At 41.9% G+C, this 20,657-nt stretch overlaps 1 non-coding gene across 1 annotated transcript; it reads left to right on the top strand.

Moving 5' to 3' along the window:
- Positions 1 to 7,428: 7,428 nt before the first annotated feature.
- Positions 7,429 to 7,503, top strand: Trnak-uuu (transfer RNA lysine (anticodon UUU)). Its single transcript has one exon. It is a non-coding gene; the product is annotated as a tRNA-Lys (tRNA).
- The last annotated feature ends 13,154 nt before the right edge of the window (positions 7,504 to 20,657 follow it).

Below are 20,657 nucleotides of genomic sequence, written 5' to 3'. Positions count from 1 at the left end.
AATAGTGCAATTTGATTAATTAACTCTTCAGGTTAGTTAGCATTTACTTAATTTCACAATGAAGCAATAACTATGGGAAAGAAACAACAATGTGTCAACTTTAATAACTTCAAGTAGTTAATAAATTGGATTTCGACATGGATACATCATCATATTCCCGACACATTGTCTGTGGAACAGTGACCAATACAGTATTGAGAAAGTTCATGGTTTACATGAAATGTATTCGCAGTTGCGAATACGGACAACCATCACCTGTACAATGGAATAACGACAATACAAATTTGTGTCGCACCGATACAGGAACCCAGATTTCCAGCGGTACTCGAGCTGTCGAGCGGTGGCCTTAGCTGCTTTGGCTATCCAGGAAGGAGGGGAAACATTCAGATTGAAAGTCGCCGCCTGATATCGGTGAATACAAATACGATACTGCAGTGGCTGTGTTGTTAAGAAATACAATACAATGTTCCTTCGGGTATGCATGCAATACGGGCATGCATGCAATATCATGTTCATATTTTACTCTGTAGTCATAAAAACCTCACGTATACGTGGGGGAGAAGAGGCAGGTGGACGGCAGTCGATGACCAACTTTCAAAGCGTTCGAACGTGTCAAGCATCGTTCAGCAAAATGCTATCTTCAGTGTTAGTAACGAACTTTAACAACTGTTAACGAAGTTCAGACATTATGCCAAGTCTTCCAAAGCGTCTGTGAATATCTAAGGGACTTAGAGCCGCGTGTATACAGGTCTGTTGTGTGTCGATCGGATAATGATTTTAATCTGGTGAATGAATATATTTTGGCTGTGCTGATATTCGCAAACTGTAGTCAAGACGCTGCTACTATGAAATAAATAAGAGATTCTCGTGCTTGGCATTTCTGAGTTTTTCGATGTTGCTAAGTTTTCGCAACATGCTGGTGACCTACTGGTTGCGCGATGGAGTTCGATTTCCCGATGTGTTAATGAGTCCAGAATATGCAAGTGAGCAAACCATGTAGCAAAAATCTGAAGTCCACGTTCTGTTTGGTAGGAACTATCGAATGCCACGTGTGGCAGTTACAGTTATAATTTTTCAGTGTCAGAATTTCAAGTACCGTCTGAAAATTATATTAAGACGAGGAGTAATCATTTTCATATATTCTGGTGAACGTTTACGGAAGTGTAGGGGAATTTGATGTGGGGGAGGAATCTGACTCATATCTGTTACCTTGTAATTTTCTAAACTAGTACTCTCCAGAAAGTAGCTGCCCATAGTGATTGTGGATACAATCGGTTGGACTGTCAGTGAGAGAGCACCTCGAGTTCCTGCTACTAAAAAGCTGAATACACAATTCGTTTATTACATATTTTAACAAGCTTCAAACAGGAGCGACTTCAGTAATGGATACGAATTGCGATTGCTGTGTACAGATGAGAGCTGATTTGGTGACCCTTCGCTCACAGCTCCAGGCAGTATTGGCTTCCACAACATAGCTTGAGGCTGCTGGCAAGGGGCGTCACTTTCGGGGGTCGGCAGTGGGGATGTGAGGGACGCCGAGCACGTGCCATGTGTCTCCTGGTCGGTCAACAGCTGTGGCCACCCCAGGTACTACCTGAACTGAGGTTGACCACTCACCTGTCATCGAGTGGGAGATCATTCCAAAGTCTGGCAGGCAGCGAAAGACCTTCTACAGGGCCGATCGTAGGACCTCTCCGGTTCGTGCGACGAACAGGTTTTGGGCGTAGCTGATGAAGTCTCTGAGCTGGATTCAGTCGTTCACCCTATTCCAGAGGAAGCTTCTCGGCCCACAAGGTCTGGGCATTCACAGAGGGTGGGTTTGCTGGTAGTTGGGAGCTCCAACGTTAGGTGTGTAATGGGGTCCATTAGGAACATGGCTGCCAAGGAGGGGATGGAAGCCAGTGTGCACTCTGTGTGCATACTGGGAGACATTCCGGATGTGGAAAGGTTGCTTCCAGATGCCATGAAGAGTACAGGGTGCAGCCAACTGCAGGTGGTGGCTCATGTCGGTACCAATGACGTATGGCGCTTTGGATTGGAGGAGATTGTCTCTGGTTTCGGGCGGCTAGCGGAAATGGTAAAGACTGCCAGTATTGCTTCCGAGATTAAGGTGGAGCTCATAATCTGCAGCACCATCGATAGAACCAAATGTGGTCCTTTGGTGCAGAGCCGAGTGGAAGGTCTGAATCAGAGTCTTAGCCAGTTCTGTGACCGTGTAGGCTGCAGATTTCTTGACTTGCGCCATCGGATGGTGGGTTTCCGGGTTCCACTTAATAGGTCAGAAGTCCACTACATACAGGAGGCGGCTACATGGGTTTCGGGGGCTGTGTGGAAGGGACTGGGCGGTGTTTTAGGTTAGAAGGTCACAGAGAACCACAGAAGGGGCGCCCATCTTTTGGGGGCAGGTAAAACGCAGTAAGGTAGTTGTAGCAACCATCGGTATTGTAATTGTAATTTGTCGTAGCTGCACTGGGAAAGAACCAGACCTCCAAGACCTAATAGAAAGCACTGAAGCTCAAATAGTTATAGGAACGTAAAGCTGGCTAAAGCCGGAAATAAGTTCAGCCGAAATTTTTTTCAAATGACCGAACAGTGTTCAGAAAGGATAGATTAAATACAGTTGGTAGTGGAGTATTTAATGCTGTGAAAAGTAGATAGATTTCAAATAGGTTCCTCACTCATACAATTATAGTCGGTGGTGACTTCAATCTACCCTCGATACGCCGGAAAAATTATACGTTTAAAGCCGGCGGCAGGCATAAAACATCATCCGAAATGGTACTGAATGCTTTCTCAGAAAATTATTTTGAACATTTATTTCATTAGCCAACTCGAAGCGTAAATGGTTGCGAAAACATACTTGTCTTCTTAACAACAAATAATCCTGAACAAATAGGGAGTATTATGACGGATACAGTGATTAGCGAACACAAGGCAGTTGCTGCTAGGCTGAATACCGTAACACCCACAACCATCAAAAAGAAACGTAAAGTACATCTATTAAAAAAATCTGATGAAATGTTTTAAGGCCTTTTTAACAGACAGTCTTCATTCCTTCCGATCTGATCATGTAAGCGCAGAAAAGACGTGGAATCATTTCTAAGAGAGAGTATCGACGGCAATTGAGAGATATATAGCAGATATTTTATTAAGTGATGGTACTGCTCCCCCATGGTACACAAAACGCGTCAGATCACCGTTGCAGAAGCAACGAGAAAAGCATGCCAAATTTAAAAGTTGGCAAATTTTTGCAGAAGTTCGAAGTATAGTGCGTGCTTCAATGCGAGGACTTTTAATAATTTCCATAACGAAACTCTATGAATCTGGCAGAAAACCCAGAGAGATTCTCGTCATACATAAAGCACACCAGCCGGCCGCGGTGGTCTAGCGGTTCTGGCGCTGCAGTCCGGAACCGCGGGACTGCTACGGTCGCAGGTTCGAATCCTGCCTCGGGCATGGGTGTGTGTGATGTCCTTAGGTTAGTTAGGTTTAAGTAGTTCTAAGTTCTAGGGGACTTATGACCTAAGATGTTGAGTCCCATAGTGCTCAGAGCCATTTGAACCATAAAGCACACCAGTGGCAAGAGGCAATCAATATCTTCACTGCGCGATAACAACGGTGAAGTCATTGATGATAGTGCCACTAAAGCAGAGTTATTACACATGGTTTTCCGAAACTCATTTACCATAAAAGACGGAGTAAATATTTCTGAATTCCAATCAATAACAACGGCCTAGATAAGAAACGTAGAAGTAGATATCCTCGGTGTAGCAAAGCAGCTTAAATCACTTAATAAAGGCAAAACCTTCAGTCCAGATTGTATACCATTCAGGTTCCTTTCGGAGTATACTGATACAATAGCTCCGTATTTAGCAATTATATACAACCGCTCGCTCATAGAAAGATCCGTACCTAAAGACTGGAATATTGCTCAACCCACACCAATACCCAAAAAGGGAAATAGGAGTAATACGCTGAATTACATGCCCATATCACTAACGTCGATTTGCATTAGGGTTTTGAAACATGTACTGTGTTCGAACATTATGAAGTACCTCGAAGGAAAAGATTTATTGACACACAGCCAGTGCGGATTCATAAAATATCGTTCTTGTGAAACACAATTAGCTCTTTATACTCATGAAGTAATGAGTGCTATCGATAGGGGATGTCAAATTGATTCCCTATTTTTAGATTTCCAGAAGGCTTCTCGAAACCGTTCCCCCCAAGCGTCTTCTAACTAAACTGTCTGCCTATGGAATATCGTCTCTGTTGTGCGACTGGATTCGTGATTTCCTGTCAGAAATGTCATAGTTCGTAGGAATAGACGGAAAGTCATCGAGAAAAACGGAAGTAATATCAGGCATTCCCCAAGCAAGTGTTATTGGACCTCTATTGTTCCTGATCTATATTGATGACATAGGAGACAGTCTTAGACGTCTTAGATTCTTTGCAGATGATCCTGTCATTTACCGTCTTGTAAAGTCATCAGATGAAGAAAACGAATTGCAAAATAATAATTGCAAAATAATTTAGATACCATATCTGTATGGTGCGAAAAGTGGCAATTGACCCTGAATAAAGAAAACTGTGAAGTTATTCACATCAGTACCGAAAGAAATCTGCTAAATTTCGATTGCGCTATAAGTCACACAAATCTGAAGGCTGTAAATTCAACTAAATACATACAGATTACAATTACAAATAAGCTAAGTTGGAATGGTCACATACAAAATGTTGTGTGTAGAGCAAACCAAAGACTGCAATTCATTGGCAGAACACTTGAAAGGTGCAACAGGTCTACTAAAGAGACTGCTTACACCACGCTTGTCCACCCTATTTTGGAGTATTGTAGTGCGGTGTGGGATCCGCATCGGGTGGGACTGACGGACGACGTCGAAAAAGTTCTAAGAAGGGCAGCGCGTTTAGTACTATCACGAAATATGGGATATAGTGCCACAGACATGATACGTGAATTGGAGTGGCAATCATTATGACAAAGGTGTTTTTCATTGCGACGGGGTCTTACCATGAAATTTCAATCACCAGTTTTCTCCTCCGATTGCGAGAACGTTCTGTTGGCACACACCTACATAGGGAGAAATGATTATCACTATAAAATAAGAGAAATCAGGGCACAGAAAAATTTAAGAGCTCGTTTTTCCCTGCGCCGTTCTAGAGTGGAACGGTAGAGAGACAGCTTGAAGATGGTTCACTGAACCCTGTGCCAGGCATTTTTTGTGAATAGCAGAGTAATCACGTAGATGTAGATGAATCGACAGGATGAAGAAGCCATCAGTCGCCGCTTATCTGGGGCGTAGAAGGAATACATGTTTCGTCACCGTTTGCTGTAATTTTCTACTGTGAATTTTAAAGTGTGAGACCGACTGTGTAATTTACTACTAAATCCGACTACAAAAGGAATAATCTACAAATGTTTCTACATCCAGAGAGAGATTGTTTGGTGGTGTGTGTTTGATGGTCGTTCTTTGTAACATATTTAATCAAACAGTGCCCGCTGGGGTGACGTGACGCACAATGTCTGTCTGTGTCATATAATGCCACAGCACTATATCTTTATTTTCATTATAATTATACGGTGGCTAATGTAGTGACAGATGTATAAACGCGGAGAAGAGCAGCACACCCCGATTTTGACGGTCAAACCGTGTAAACAGGAATTCAAAGGCTAGAAGTGGAAGGTGAAAGAAAATGCGAAGTCATAAATCAACAAAAAGTTACGAAGAAAGTAAGCCCTGCTAGACAAACCGTACAAATTACAAGAAAAAACTTGAATATTGGTCATCTGAAACAGAGGCAGACTTGACCAACTGTTGTGATAACAATGAACTTGATCATATAAATGCTGATTCGAAACAAGATGTTGTGTCATGAATTCCACAAAAAGAGACGGAGTAGTTTGGTACAGATGCATATCCTGCCCATATTGGAATCATTCAGAATGTAGCCCATATAGTTATTTACATGACCTGAGTTTACGCAAGAAATGAATTTCTCAAGTTTCAGTTGAAGTGGAATAAATGCTTCGTTCCTGTAGTTTACAATGATATAGTCTTGTTTGTATTAAGCTCAATTATAAGTTTTGATAATCAAAACAAAATGAAAGTGTAAACGAACTATACAAAGTGTGAAATTAAACATCTTGGAATGCCTTATTTAACGCCACTTCATGTGTTGTTTCTATCGCCATGTTCAGGCAAAACGGTGCAATGCAAGAATCAGGATAGACGTGGTGTCATGTAAAAATTCGTCTTCCAGAATCTATTCTTTCTTGACATTGCATTATGGACACGCAGATGAAAATTTAGGAACAAATACCACGATTTAGGAAAACGATCTTGTGATTAGTTACAAAATTCACTTAAATGTGATAAATTCCTTTATCTTCCCTTAATCTTTACCATCTTGTGAGCACTACACTCACTTTCCTATGTAAGCGTTATTGAGGGCCATCTCATAAAGACACGAATGGGAAGACGGATGCCTAAGATCAATATTATTCGTATTGCCTCACAACACATACGCTGCACTAGCTGTATTTACTAAATTCACACTTTGTTGTATTGCAGATGTAGAGAGGACTGCACACTTTGCTAGTAAAATCTACCTTCATGATAATATTGCCAACATCGTTTCGGTGTCTAACCACAGCTGTGACAACCTGCGTCAGCTTGTGGACCTCATTCATTCAGCATTCCCACTGGAAGGAACATTTAATTTGTTAAAACTTTTTTTAGGTAACAGTTTATGGCTGTCAGTTATTTGAAAAGAAGAAATTTGAACCACCTGCTCTACGTATACACCTTTATTCTCAACCTGCTTCAGTTTTAGCAAGCACCTATACGGAAGAAGAGCTGTACACCGAATCCATCGCTGTAAGGCTTTTCCTCCGTGATGGTGCTTGCTAAAACTGAAAAAAGTTGAGAATTAAGGTGTATACGTACGGCTGCCGATTCAAAATGCGTTTCTTCATTGAATTTGCACCTCTCCTCACCGTGAGACTGCAAAATTAGTTATATATGACGGTAGTGTCTGTTCCCGAAAGAACAGTTACCGTGGATGACTATGCAGCTTTGCTAGAAATGAAATGATAATTAAATGGACACCCTAGCTGCAAACAGGCGTTGATGTACTTCATTGGGGACATGTTGAAAATGTGTGCCCCGACCGGGATTTCCTGCTTACATGGCAGACGCTCTATCCATCTGAGCCACCGCGGGCACAGAGGATAGTGCGTCTGCAGGGACTTATCCCTTGCACGCTCCCCGTGAGATCCACATTCCCAGCATGTCCACACCACTACATCTATTAGGCGCACTACGAATGTAGTGGTGCGGACATGTTGGGAATGTGGATCTCACGGGGAGCGTGCAAGGGATAAGTCTCTGCAGACGCACTATCCTCTGTGCCCGCGGTGGCTCAGATGGATAGAGCGTCTGCCATTTAAGCAGGAGATCTCGGGTTCGAATCCCGGTCGGGGCACACATTTTCAACATGTCCCCAATGAAGTACATCAACGCCTGTTTGCAGCTAGGGTGTCCATTTAATTATCATTTCATTGCAAAATTAGTGTTCGGCTAGTGACGTCACGTGCTAATTTAGGCTCTTGTTTCTTTATCTTATCAAAATGACTGCTAAAAATGGAGCTTCACTCTTCGTCCAGAACATGTATTGTGAGAAATAAGTTTGTAGAGCAGTCACGTGTGCCTAAATTTGGTAACATAATAACCATTTCTCAGGTCCTTCAAAATATGTAAAATAGTTGCAACCAGTGAGAACTCGAAGCAGCAAGAGAAATGATGATAGGAACGAGGATATTATATCAGGACGTACATTTCGCAACGAAGAGGGCACGTGATTGGAAGAAGCTTCTTTCAACATCATGAAATGGTCAGCAGTTCATGTAAACAGAATCAAAGGAAAAAGTAATTATTCACAAAACATTTCTTCTGTTAAAACAGTTGTCTCCAGTAAGTCCTGTTTCAACTTATTTTGGCGTGTAATAATGGAGCAAGGGCGTACCCCGTGAATGACAGGCAAGGGCAGTTGCCCTCTCTTAAAAAAGAAAAAAAAACTGTAGTTTCAATATGGGTTTGAATAAAGCCATAGCATGTAATGGACACCTTCGAGGAATAACTATATCCAGTGTCATCTGTCAGGTAATCCCAAAACTAATACTACCTTCACCATACCTTTCTCCGATTCTCGTACATTTGTATAGCACGGGCCAGATACAGTACACGAAATGAAACAAAGGCTTGTAACGACGTACTGTTGTAAATGAAAACGGGACGAATTCTGAGACTTGCCAGTCTGGATGGTTGCTGGTTGCGTGATTCTTTTGTATTAACGTTCGCTTTGTGTCTGCATGTTTGTGTGTGTGTGCCCGAGTTAACACACGAAGAGTCGCATTTCACGTATTTTACGCACCTCCACATCCGCGCAGTTAATATCCTGGTCCTGCAGACTTATTTAAATATTTAAAAAAAAACGACTCCCAGCTTCGTAGAACCGTCGGCCGTAATATTTCAAGTCACAGAATTCGCAGCTCGCATTTACTCCCTCTGTGTCCTTTGTCCGAGTGCCGTAAACATGTATGCGAATCGTGCCTCGATCGCTGCTGTGTTCACAGCCTTATCTCTCCCGCTATTCAGAAGGGTGCCAATTATTTGTCGAACGGTGCGAGTGACTCCGCGCCGTCAGAAAAATGATGGGCAATTGCGAAGCCGGAAGAGAATGGGCTACATCAAGTAGTCAACACGAGCTGTACCGCCGGAGAGGAAATGAATGACGGCACTGTTGTTTCACAAATACTACGTACGGGCGAAACAACGACCGCTACAAGGGCTGGCCTCATTACGTCGCATTAAAATGCACAATGGCGTCATTTCGCATTCGGGTCAAGTGTTGCTCTTGTTAATTTCATTCTACATGACTGACGAACATAAAACACAGCAGATGGTCCCCTGCGAAGAGCAGACACAAGCCATTGCCCTTAACTGAAAATAAAAAAAATACGTACGTTCCGTTCTAATTACCGATGATCGTAAATCATGTCTGCCCCTGGTGCATACAAAAACTGCATTTTAGGTAAAACGTGGATCTCTCACACTTTAAACGTGACCTCCTTTTCGAGCCTTTGGTTAAAATATAGATTAAAGTTATAATGTCACTTTCATTGAAACGCTGCCTTACATACAGTACACATTTGGCTATTAAGGAATTCTTTGCCGGCGGGGATGTAATTTATTTTCGTCAGGACGGCACCGCATGTCAGTTTCTCTGAGATTTAGAACTACTTATTTGGCGGGAAATTCTTACAGACACGAAGCAAACGAAATGATTTTGAGAAATACATTCCTCCAGGTCCTCCTGTTACGCTTCTTCGTTCCATGGATTATATGCCCTTGTATGGGGTGTTAAAATGTTCCATATGTTGAGAGACAGCAGTATACATCAAAACAAGAAAAAATGACTAGTAAATATAGGCTAGAAACACGGGGGGCGATCGGATAAGTAAAGAACACATATTTTTCTGAAAGCGGATTGGTTTTATTCAGGACACCAATACACGATATCATTCCTCACTCATTTGGCTACAAAACACTACTTTCCAACATAATCTCCGTTCAGTGATACGGCCTTACGCTAACTTACTGGTGGCTCCTGTATGTCCACATGGAACCATTGTCCTGGCTGACGTCGCAGATAAGGTCTTGCTGCATCAACCACGTCCCCTTTGTCCACGTGCTGCTTCCTGTGGAGTACATCCTTCGTTGGACTATACAGATGGAAGGTGCGAGATCCGGGCTATAGGGTGGATGAAGAAGAACATCCAATGAAGGTATATGAGCTCTTCTGGGGTACGCAGGCTTATATGAGGCCTTGTGTTATCATAGAGAACGAAAAGTTCGTCTGCTTTTTGTGGCGACGAACGAGCTAAGTCGTTCCAACATAGCAGGACTCACAACTGTTTGCGGCCGGGCGGCATGCGGGAGCTCGGACAGGTTTGCGCGACCTGGTTGCGACGATGTTAGACGTCTCGCTGTAACACTAAAAATGCAGATGAAATACCTTCTGCAGCTTCCAAAATTTTCCCCGTTTAATATCCGTTGATAACTTGCACTGTACTTTTGATTCTGAAGCTGTAAGCTATAGTACAGAAATTATATTTAATACGTAATCGATGCACCAGGGTATTTATTTTTGACTGTATATGACTGGCTGCAGTCACAATGAATATATTGTAAATTTCTGGGTAATAGCCAGGGGAACTTTACTGGAATGTAGCCAGCCGTTGTGGCCAAGCGGTTCTAGGCACTTTAGTCTGGAACCGCGCGACCGCTACGGTCGCAGGTTCGAATCCTGCCTCGGGCATTGATGTGTGTGATGTCCTTAGGTTAGTTAGGTTTAAGTAGTTCTAAGTTCTAGGGGACTAATGACAGATGTTAAGTCTCATAGTGCTCAGAGCCATTTGAACCAGTTTTTTATTGGACTGTATCGATAGCAACGACGAAATGGTCGTAGTTTTGCCGTTGTTTGCGTATGGAGAGTCTGTCGCGTTGCGAGCAGAGAGGAAGCTCAGCAGCTTGACTCATGAAAAAGTGCGGAGGTGTTTGTTGGGAGCTCGCGCAGACGCGGTCTGCAGCTATGCTCGCTCCAATGTAGACACGCCCGATTCCTTAACCCGCGAGTATAGAGCGCACCGCAGGAGTGGACAGGCGTAGGAAGCAGCAATTCCAACTGTTGCCTGCCCCTTAATTATCCGTGGCTCTGGAGACGACTCGGGGTTGTTCTCATCAAGCAGCAGCAGCAGCAGCAGCAACGACAACAACGGCAGTTCAGCATTGTCGTCGGCACCGTCTTCGTCGTCCGCACAGCTACAACATCGTGAGACCGTTAAGTGAATAATTATAAACTCAAGTTGGTATTTCCAAGCTACATTTCTTCCACAGAGTATGAATAACTTGAATAGTATCTTGCGACAGTTAAAACTTGTAGGGCACCTGTGTTGCCATTGTCCTCGGACATTACCAGGCGGGGTCCCTTTCCTTTCCATGCAGTCACTGAGCGTCGTAAGAATATGAAAAGTGATGAACTATTTACTGCCAGTTTGTGTGTTTGCTAAAGACCAGTTTCAGTCTATATTGTCTGCCTCAGTAGCTGTTCATTCTTGTATTGCCCAACAGGCTACTTAAAGTAGAGTAAAATTTCACTGGCAAAACTAATAACTAAAGATACAGCACAAATTAAGAGTGCACAATTTCATTTGTTCTGTATTTAGCTATGCGAGTGACTTCTGCTGTCTTCGTATGTATTTTATTGTTGTTATTTTAAAAGTAAATCCAATTGCTCATTTGCTTAAAGTACATTCAGTTCAATCTTTCAATAATCAAAAGTAAATTGCTTGCGTTTTTCTACATTTTGCATTACCTTACACTGAAGTTATTGAAAGTTAAATTTTTGCATAACAAAGTTTAAGTTAAGCCAGCCACTTGTTTAACCAGTAATTTCATTTAACGTTACTTTCAAAATTTAGTATTTCAGAATAAGTAACTGCAAACTCAGTGCTTTCTGATTCATTAATTTTCTCCTGAAGTGTTGTGCTGTGAAAAAGCGTGACAGCTTCCTGTTGCCATGCCAGTGATTATTTGATTAAATTTCTTTGGCATTACCTTTCTCAAGGTTCAGGAGATTCATTACCCCAGCGGACTGGCGCCCGTTTAATTCTCGCTATTTCTGCTGATCAGCGTTTTCTTTGTGTTATCAGTGATTTTTGTAGTAAATATTACGTGGTACCCTTTTCCCGCCTTGAATGGTTATTTACCTGTTGGTACTACGGTCTAACGTGTTTACTGTAACTGAAACGTTTGTCGAATCGAAGTTATAGGTTATTTGGAGCTACTGACAGTTCTTGACCTCTGCCCATCATACAAAAATGGTTCAAATGGCTCTGCGCACTATGGGACTTAACTGCTGTTGTCATCAGTACCTTATAACTTAGAACTACTTAAACCTAACTAAACTAAGGCCGAGGCAGGATTCGAACCTGTGACCGTAGCGGTCGTGCGGTTCCAGACTGTAGCGCCTAGAACTGCTCGGCCACCCTGGCCGGCGCCCATCATACAACCCGGTACAAACATTACGAGGGCAAAACACGTTTCTGAACACATGGAAATGTACATACGAGGATATATCATAAATTCGTGATCTCGTATGCCAATGCCAATGACTACTCTTATGCCAAATACTGTCGTTCTTTAAAACAAAACAAAACAAATGCGAAATTTGGCACGGGTCTCCTGGCATTATACAGGATATTTGGATGTTCCCGTTATAAATTTCTAGGATTTCTGGAGCGTAGTGAGTGTGTAATATTTTAAATAGGAAGCCATTCCCGGAAACGAACCGTTTCCCTTCTACGACGCTTTCAGTTCAGATTCTTAACTCATCCCCTTTTGCTTGAGGAACTGAAATTGGCGTGACGCAGTACAGTTATTAGGCACCGGTAACAATTCGAAAGGAAAGACAACGAAATATCGATTTATGTTTGAAGCACATTTTTGTATTAACACTTAAACATTACGTGTTTACATTATTCAGAAACAAAAAAGAACCTAGCATACTGAACTCACAGAACAGTACTGATGCACTGTGACAGTGGCTCGATGTGGCGACCAGTAATGTTGGTACAGACATTGTACACGTCATCGTGTCTACCCTACTGCGTACCAGGACAAACAATTGTGAGACTTTTCTCCTTCCCTCAGCTGAAGTGGACGCTTTACAAATCTGAACTGAAACAGTCGTAAATGGAAACGTCACGTTTCCAGGCTTGGGCTGCTATTCAAAATATTATGTACTCACTCCCTTCTACAAGTTATGCGAGTTTGTAACGGGAATTTCTGAACACCCTATATTTTTTGTCCGACAAAAGTGTTAAGCAGGCAGACGGGGAAGAAGAAACGATATGGAGCTTCACGCTTTTTGAGTACGTGTGATGTTTCAATTAACATATTCCGTCACATTTACAAAGAACTCGGCAATATAAGCTCAGTTATCAGTATGATGTTTCTTCCCCTCTGGGCTGGATGCGTGCACTGATTTGCTTGGAAAGAGAACTGTAAAGCCATTACATCGTCTCCTGAGGGAAACCGCCCCATAGCTATTGTAACAGGTCCTTGATTTCCTGGATGCACGGGAGCAAGAATTGGGTTGATGTCCTTGTTGGTAACACACATGATCAATCGGGAGCGAATCTGAGGACGTTGCTGGCCAAGGGAATACTTCAGCAGCATACAAGAGCTGTTATATGGTTCTCTTTTCCCATACATCATTAACAACTTGTCTGTCTTAACATAAACGCTGTTAAAGCTTGGAGAATTATGACAACTTTTCGTGATCATGTATGAGTGGAGTTCAGTAATTAATATACCAGCTTGGTTTTCGTCCAGTTTCGGTTGAAAAAAAAAAATGCAGAATTTGTTGTGGAACATCGTGGAATATTCCTGCTTCCTACCCTGTAGTTTCATTAAGTTCTGATAGACGGCAGCACGATACATAGCCCTAAAATTGGTTTCTGTAGCAGAGGTGCATTCCAAGCAGAGATCTGTCATTAAGTTTCTGTTGGCGAAAAACAAGAGCTTCGCAGGTATTCATGGACGTTGGCAGAATGTCTACGTAGAGCTGGCAGTGAACAAAAGCACGATGAGTCGTTGGGCGAGGCATCTGTCATAATTCCAACAAGGTCGCGCCAACCTCTCCTATCTCCAGAGTGCCAGCTGGTTGCACACGGCTGTGACTTCTGGGTTGTTAGAACGTGCGGACACTCTCATTTGAGGTGATCGACGGACTATAATCAAATATCGCGCTACTCAGCTGGACGTCTCTGTTGCTAGTGCTGAAACACTCGTTTACCAGTTGGGGTACTCAAAGATGTGTGCTCTCCGCCGTCGAAAAGGAGACCATAAAGAGCAACGAAGGACCATCTGTGCGAAAATGCTGCGTTGCGAGATTGATCGTAAAAACTTTTTATCGAACATCATCACAGGCGACGAAACATGGGTTCATCACTTCGAACTTGAAACAAAACTCCAGTTCATGGGGTGGCGCCACACCACCTCTCCTACGAAAAGAAGAGTTCAAAGCCGTACCCTGAGCCGGTAAAGTGGTGACGACGGTTTTCTGGTAATCTGATGCCCTCCTTCATGGTGCAACGATCAACTGTTAAGTGTACTGGGCACCCTCAAGAAAAAGAAGAAACGGCCCTAGGGTGTTCGTTGCCACAAAAATGCAAACCAACTTCTCCTTTCCATGTCGACGTAAGACCTCACCAAAGTCTGCTCACTCGAGAGAAGCTCACAAAACTTCATTGAACTGTTCTTTCTCGTCACCTTACAGCTGTCGCATCTTCCGACTTCCATCTGTTTGGCTCAACGAAGGATGTACTCCGCTGGAAGCAGTATGTGGATTTTGGGGAAGTTGTTGATGCAGCAAGACGGCTCCGACGTCGACTAGTAGAGCGGTACTAAGCAAACATAAAGGCCCTCCCAGTAAGGTGCCTTAAGGCCATCGCATTGAACGGAGATTATGTTGAAAAATTGGGCTTTGTAGCTAAAAGAGTGGGGAGTAATATGGCGTATTGGAATTATGAATAAAACCAATCTGCTTTCAGAAAAAAGTATTGCTTTACTTACTAAATGCTTCTCGTACTAGCGGCCACGACTAACAGCTACAGGCCCCTGTCCTTCAGTTATCAAAGGACAAAAACTCAGTCTGTTGAACCCCTGGAAATCATCGAACATCTAACCCATATTTCTGATTTAATCTTAAATGACAAAACACGGCTTTATACTTCCGCTCTTCTAAACATCACATAATCCTATCCGTTTCCATTACTTCCCACACTGACTGTTCCTTCATATTCCTCCATTTTCCTGTATTTATTCATTGCTTTTGATTTATGGTGATTGCAGATACCCCATATATTCTGTTGTTGCAATTGTTAATTCTTCCTCTTAATCGGTTTCTGTATTACTTTTCATTTGTGTTACTACTTGTCACGTGTGATACCTCTTGAAGTAGTATCGTTACGTACTAATTTTATATTATTTTTCTGTTTGCACCCTTTTATATTTGTTTATTGTTCAACTTTTTCCATTTGAAGTTGCGTTACCACCACACTGTCAACGATGACGTTTACTGTGAGTTAGTGCCTGAAGTAACGTCTTTTCCACTGTTTGTTGAATAAAAACCGCTGCAACTATTGTAAATCTTTTATTAAAAGCACTACCGATTCCGTAATTTAAATTACATCATCAGGTACAGAAGATCTAAATAAAAGGAAAAAAAAGAGAGACAGTAAACAATGTTACTGAAAGACCGTATCACGTTATAAAAGGTGTCCGCAATACTGAATACTTACATTACAGAGGACAAGCCACTTTTACAGTTCGATCACAACACTTCCTTTAAAGTTTGGAAAAAGTACGAAAAAAGCGATAATCATGGGTTAATAAACGGCAATGAAATTGGAACCTATGAATAAATGGGACGATAGAAAAGATTATATGAGGCACTGGAAAGAGGTTGGGAGGGGGGGGGGAGGAGTGGGAAAAAGATTAAATACAAAGTAAACAGTGCCTCTTAGTGCCGAGACAGAACGTTTTAAGGAAACGGTTGGGAACCGGGCGTACAAAAATAAACATATTAATAAGCATAGAAAATCTCAAGTGAATAACTCAAAGACACGGGGATAAGAGACTAGAACCAGCTGTGCGCCATTTATAAACAAACATTCTTACAGCTTTCAGAAAAATTAAAAAAAATAATTTTTCAAGAAGGACAACAATTCTAGTAAACGCACTGAGTACGCGGAGGTAATGGGGAGAGGGCGAATGAACGAGGCTGTTCATAAAAGTAATCAAATTAAGCCAGAATGTCTTGGTGCCTTAATTCAGTTCGAGAGTTAAGTGTTTGGTTATAAAATTTACCCTTGCGTTCCGTATGCAAAATTTTATGGCGACATGTAATACTAGAAACTGAGTGGCCCGCTTCGTATAAATGTGAACTCAAGGCAGAACTGGACCCCGAACCAGAAATACTTTCCTTCATTCTAAACTCAAAGAATCTTCCAGTATGGTCTTTACATCTAGACGGCAACCATCAAGGGTGATGTGAACGCTTGGCGACCTGTGGGGCTCCAATTTCGTCCTCTCTCTTTGGTTTAAACCTCAGCCCATTAATCTTAGGAATCAAATATGCTGTGACAGTATCATTTGTTGCCAGCTGTATACCCATTCTGCTTTAAATCGTTCCATTAGTACCGAATCCTATGATAAGAAACGATCCTTGCGCCATTCTCCTGCACGGCGAGTACTGTAGATCAAGTGTGCCGAAGCAGTCCTACGGCTCTTTTCCTTTCGTTTTTTGAATAAAGGATTCACAACGGCTGCAACGATTTATATTCAACAAGTATAACTTTGGCTGTGGATGACCGTCCAATAAATATTATTTTCCAATGTTGCTTACAAACATTCTCACTTCTTTGGCGACGACAGTTAAAGTCCGATGATTGTCTTATAAGCTGAAGTTTGATTACTCTGAATAAATTAATTCTGTGAACATTAGCAGTATAGTGCTTTTCATTTATTCATATTATTGTCATCAAGTTTCCTAGTGTCCTGATAGACTTCCGCTTTCTCTGGGAGCTGATTCGCTTAGAGTTTCAATTTTGCAAATGGAGATACTTCTTATTTAATTTTGGAAGTGGAAAAAGGAAACTTCTGGGGGAGCTTTCTACTCGACACTGATTAATGCAGAGAATCTTACTCCGCCCTGGGGCGGCGCCACCGAGATCGTCTGTCAGTCTTTCCAGAAATCGCAGCTGCCGCGTATATCCCTATCTCTAACCATGCACTTCGCGCCTCACCGGTTCACCTACCATGCGCTCCTCACCCTTCCTCCCTCTTCCTCTAGTATCCACAATCAATCCGCTCGTTTTCGTTGTAGGAATCGTGTTATTGCTCTCACACAGACAATAATCATCATGTTACAAGTGCTGTTTACGGATGTAGCGGCTTTTCGCTTCACATTTTCCTCCTCTTTCTCTTCAGCTGGCCTCCTCCCTGCAGTCTTCTGGCCATATTGGCTCTTAGACGCCTGCCTTGCATATCCTTAGTGGGCGTCCTGGCCTCCTTCTCACTTGTGGAGTTTATTTCCAAATTCGATTTGGCCAACAGCCTTGATCGAACTTCTCTGGTTGGGTGAGACACAACACGATTCGGTTTTTATTGCATCGATTATCATCTTATAGAATCCCCTAATGATACAGTGTTATTCTTCACATGGTCCTTCCTGTAAATGGCATTTATTCTCCATATATAGCCTCCTCCTTCCTCTCTGCTTTTTATTCAGCTACCACGTCTCTGCACCATTTGTAGCCATACACTCAAAAAACAAATTCAAATATGATTTGCTTTGTCTTTTTCTTTGTATGGTTAGAATAGTGAAGATAAGGACGTGCAAAGTTTTATCTTTCTTGGACGTTCCAATCTGACAGCATTTTTCTCTACATATCCTAAGGGCATTCTGTAATTAGTTTATAAATCATATTGGTACCATAGACCACCGTTGTCAGAGTCCTCTGGCGATTCGGGACGGCAGGGAAATTATGTTTATTGCTTTAACCCTAGTAGTACAGCCTGTTTGGAATGACTCTATAGCTTTAACATATTACGTGTACGATACGACCCTATGCACCATGCTGGCCGGCAACAATTTTGTGAAAATATATGAAGATGGTGTCTGTTCTTTCTGACATGTCCGAAAGAACAGAGACCATCTTCATATAGTTAAGGCTCACTGGCCATTGACCTTCTTCTGTGCTGGATGCACACGCATTGCCCGAACTCTTACGGGACTAGGTAAGATTGTCTGCCGCGAGTAATGAGTGTAATGGTCAGGGGCACTACGAATGTAGTGAGTGGACATTAAGTTGGGAACGTGGGACTCACGGGGAGCGTGCAAGGGATAAATCCCTGCAGCACTATCCTCTGTGCTCTCGGTGGCTCATAAAGCTGCGTGAATGGATCAAAGAAGAACTTAAACGGACGTCATAGGACGTCCCCCTCGAACAAAGAAAAAGAGATCGTTAGAGCGTCTGCCATGTAAGCAGGAGATCCCGGGTTTGAGTTCCGGTCGGGCCACACATTTTCAACTGTCCCCGTTGATGTATATCAACGCCTGTCGACAAATTAGGGTCTTGCTTTAATTATCATTTCATTTTGTGAAAAGGTGTCATAGGTTTTTGAAGAACTACAAAGACTAAATGATCACTGTGTCCTTAGCTGCTTGTTTCTCCTTGATAGTGGAATTATTTCTTTAATTTAGACGCCGCCTCTACAACGCACATATTCCTGTCGGCGCAATTTTATTTCCTGATAACGCGTTACTAGTATGAATTACTTGATAATGTTTTTTAAATTTGGGTACCATCCCTACAGAATGGCGCTTAGATCTTTTACCTGAAGATCGAAATTTAAATGCTACCGATTTTTACTGTCATATTTGATCCATCCCTTACAATTTAAGTATCCGCAGGTTAACCTAAGCCCCAAACTTCATCAACTTCTGTGGTCACTCTGCAAGTCTATTTTCAGCCGTTTTCACTGAATAACTGTTCAGGATGATTTCTGTAGCTCTGCTCAAGCGTACTGACGGGTGGTTTCACGCGCACTGATGCCGCATTTATGCCTAGTCTCGCGTAGCGCTCTCTCTCTAACCTTCGAAAATGGCAACACTGAGCGTACGTAGTTACCCTGTTCGTGCGTCAGTTGAGCGACTAGCGAGACGGGTTGTTCATTTCGCGCAGTTCTCGTTTTCCATTCTTTTTTATTATTTCGGCAATTTGACTCAAAGTAAAGAAGTGTTTTTGTGTTATTATTTGTGCACTTTATTTAGTGAATGGAGGTCTCTGTGTAAGAAGAAGATGGAAGAGCAGGAAGAAAGAGAGATTTCTCTTATGGCATGTGGGTCGGATGTACAAAAAAGCTCCAAAAAGACACACTTTGACAACAGGAAGGACGCGAGTTCTGGCGGCATACAAATCCATAATAAACAATGTCTATAAATATTTAAAACATCTTGTAGGTGCTGATAGTGCAGTGTTAACATGCACATACACACTTGTTAGGAACGATCTGCAGAATGCAGATATAATCAGTAGCGATGACATCAAAAAATGCATTGAGATGGTACCGAAAAGAAACCATTGCAAGAAAAAACCTTGCTAAATTTACAGGATATTTGTGCTGCAGTTTGCAGCGTCGGTTTGCGTACTATCCTACACGTAAGAAATGAAAACCGAAAATTATACCCGTCCTCTAAGTCCTATCTGCTGCCCCTTCCACTGGCTGCAAGAACTTCTGTACTGATCTAGGAGGGGTACCACTGATCGTAGCAAAAACACTGAAATCTTGCAAGTATAAGATTTCCTACTATGTTAAGAACACCACAGCCCAGTGTATTTTCAATAGCAAAGATAAGACCCAGTTATCAACCAAAGGTGGGGTTCGAAAATTAGGTGTTCTGACTATGACAATTTTACATTGGTCAGTCGGGTAGTGATATAGCAACTAGGCTGGGTGATCATAAATGCAGAATTCTGGCACCACATATGCTGAGCATGTACTGAAAGGGGGGGGGGGGGACACAACCACCAGCAAGAGTATCGTATCCTTCATGTAGCAGAAAAAGGCACAAACTCAATCTGCTAGAATCCCTGGAAATTAACAAACATCTATCTCACAGTACAGACATGATCTTAAACGACCAGACACAGCTTAATACTTCCCTTCTCCTAAACTTCACAGTTTTTCATTACTTCCCACACTGTCTGTCGTTTCATATTCCACCATTTCCTGTATTCATTGAGTTAATTTTATTGTTAAGTCTTTCTTTTAAATGATACTTGTACTATTTTACATGTTTAATACCTGTTGGAGTTGTCAAGTTCTGTTTTTATTTTACTTTGTGCAATTATGTAGTGCAAACTGTTACATAGGCACACTTTTTTGTTTAGTAATAATATTTTTCCTGTTTGATCCCTTTATATTTGTACATTGTTCAACTTTTTACTTTTTAAAAAGTAGTACAACCACACTTCCAAAGATGGAATTTACTGTATGTTCCCTCACACTCCTCCATTTTCCTGCATTTATTCATTTCTGTTTATCTTATTGATATTGTTTAAGTTCTTCACATATCCTGTTGTTACGCTGATAATTCTTTTTTAAATTGGTTTTTGTATCACTCTTCTTGTGTTATACTGCCTGAAGTATCCTTGTCAAGTACTGGTACTAATTTTATTTTATTTTATTGGTTTTGTATAATAATAAAAACTGTTATGTAGGCATGCTGTTCCAGTTTTGTGATAATTTTTTTTCCTATTTTCTCCCTTTATGTGTATTTATTGTTCAACATTTTACTTTTTACACTGCATTACCACCACACTGTCAAATGTCTTTTACTGTACATTTATGCTTCTGTCTAGATGTGTAATTTCTTTTCCAATGTTGTTTACAGCCGGCCGCTGTGGCCGAGCGGTTCTTGGTGCTTCAATCTGGAACCGCGTGACC

The sequence above is a fragment of the Schistocerca nitens genome, chromosome 5 (assembly GCF_023898315.1).
Source record: "Schistocerca nitens isolate TAMUIC-IGC-003100 chromosome 5, iqSchNite1.1, whole genome shotgun sequence".
Taxonomy (NCBI): domain Eukaryota; kingdom Metazoa; phylum Arthropoda; class Insecta; order Orthoptera; family Acrididae; genus Schistocerca; species Schistocerca nitens.
This window is presented reverse-complemented; position numbering and strand designations above follow the sequence as displayed.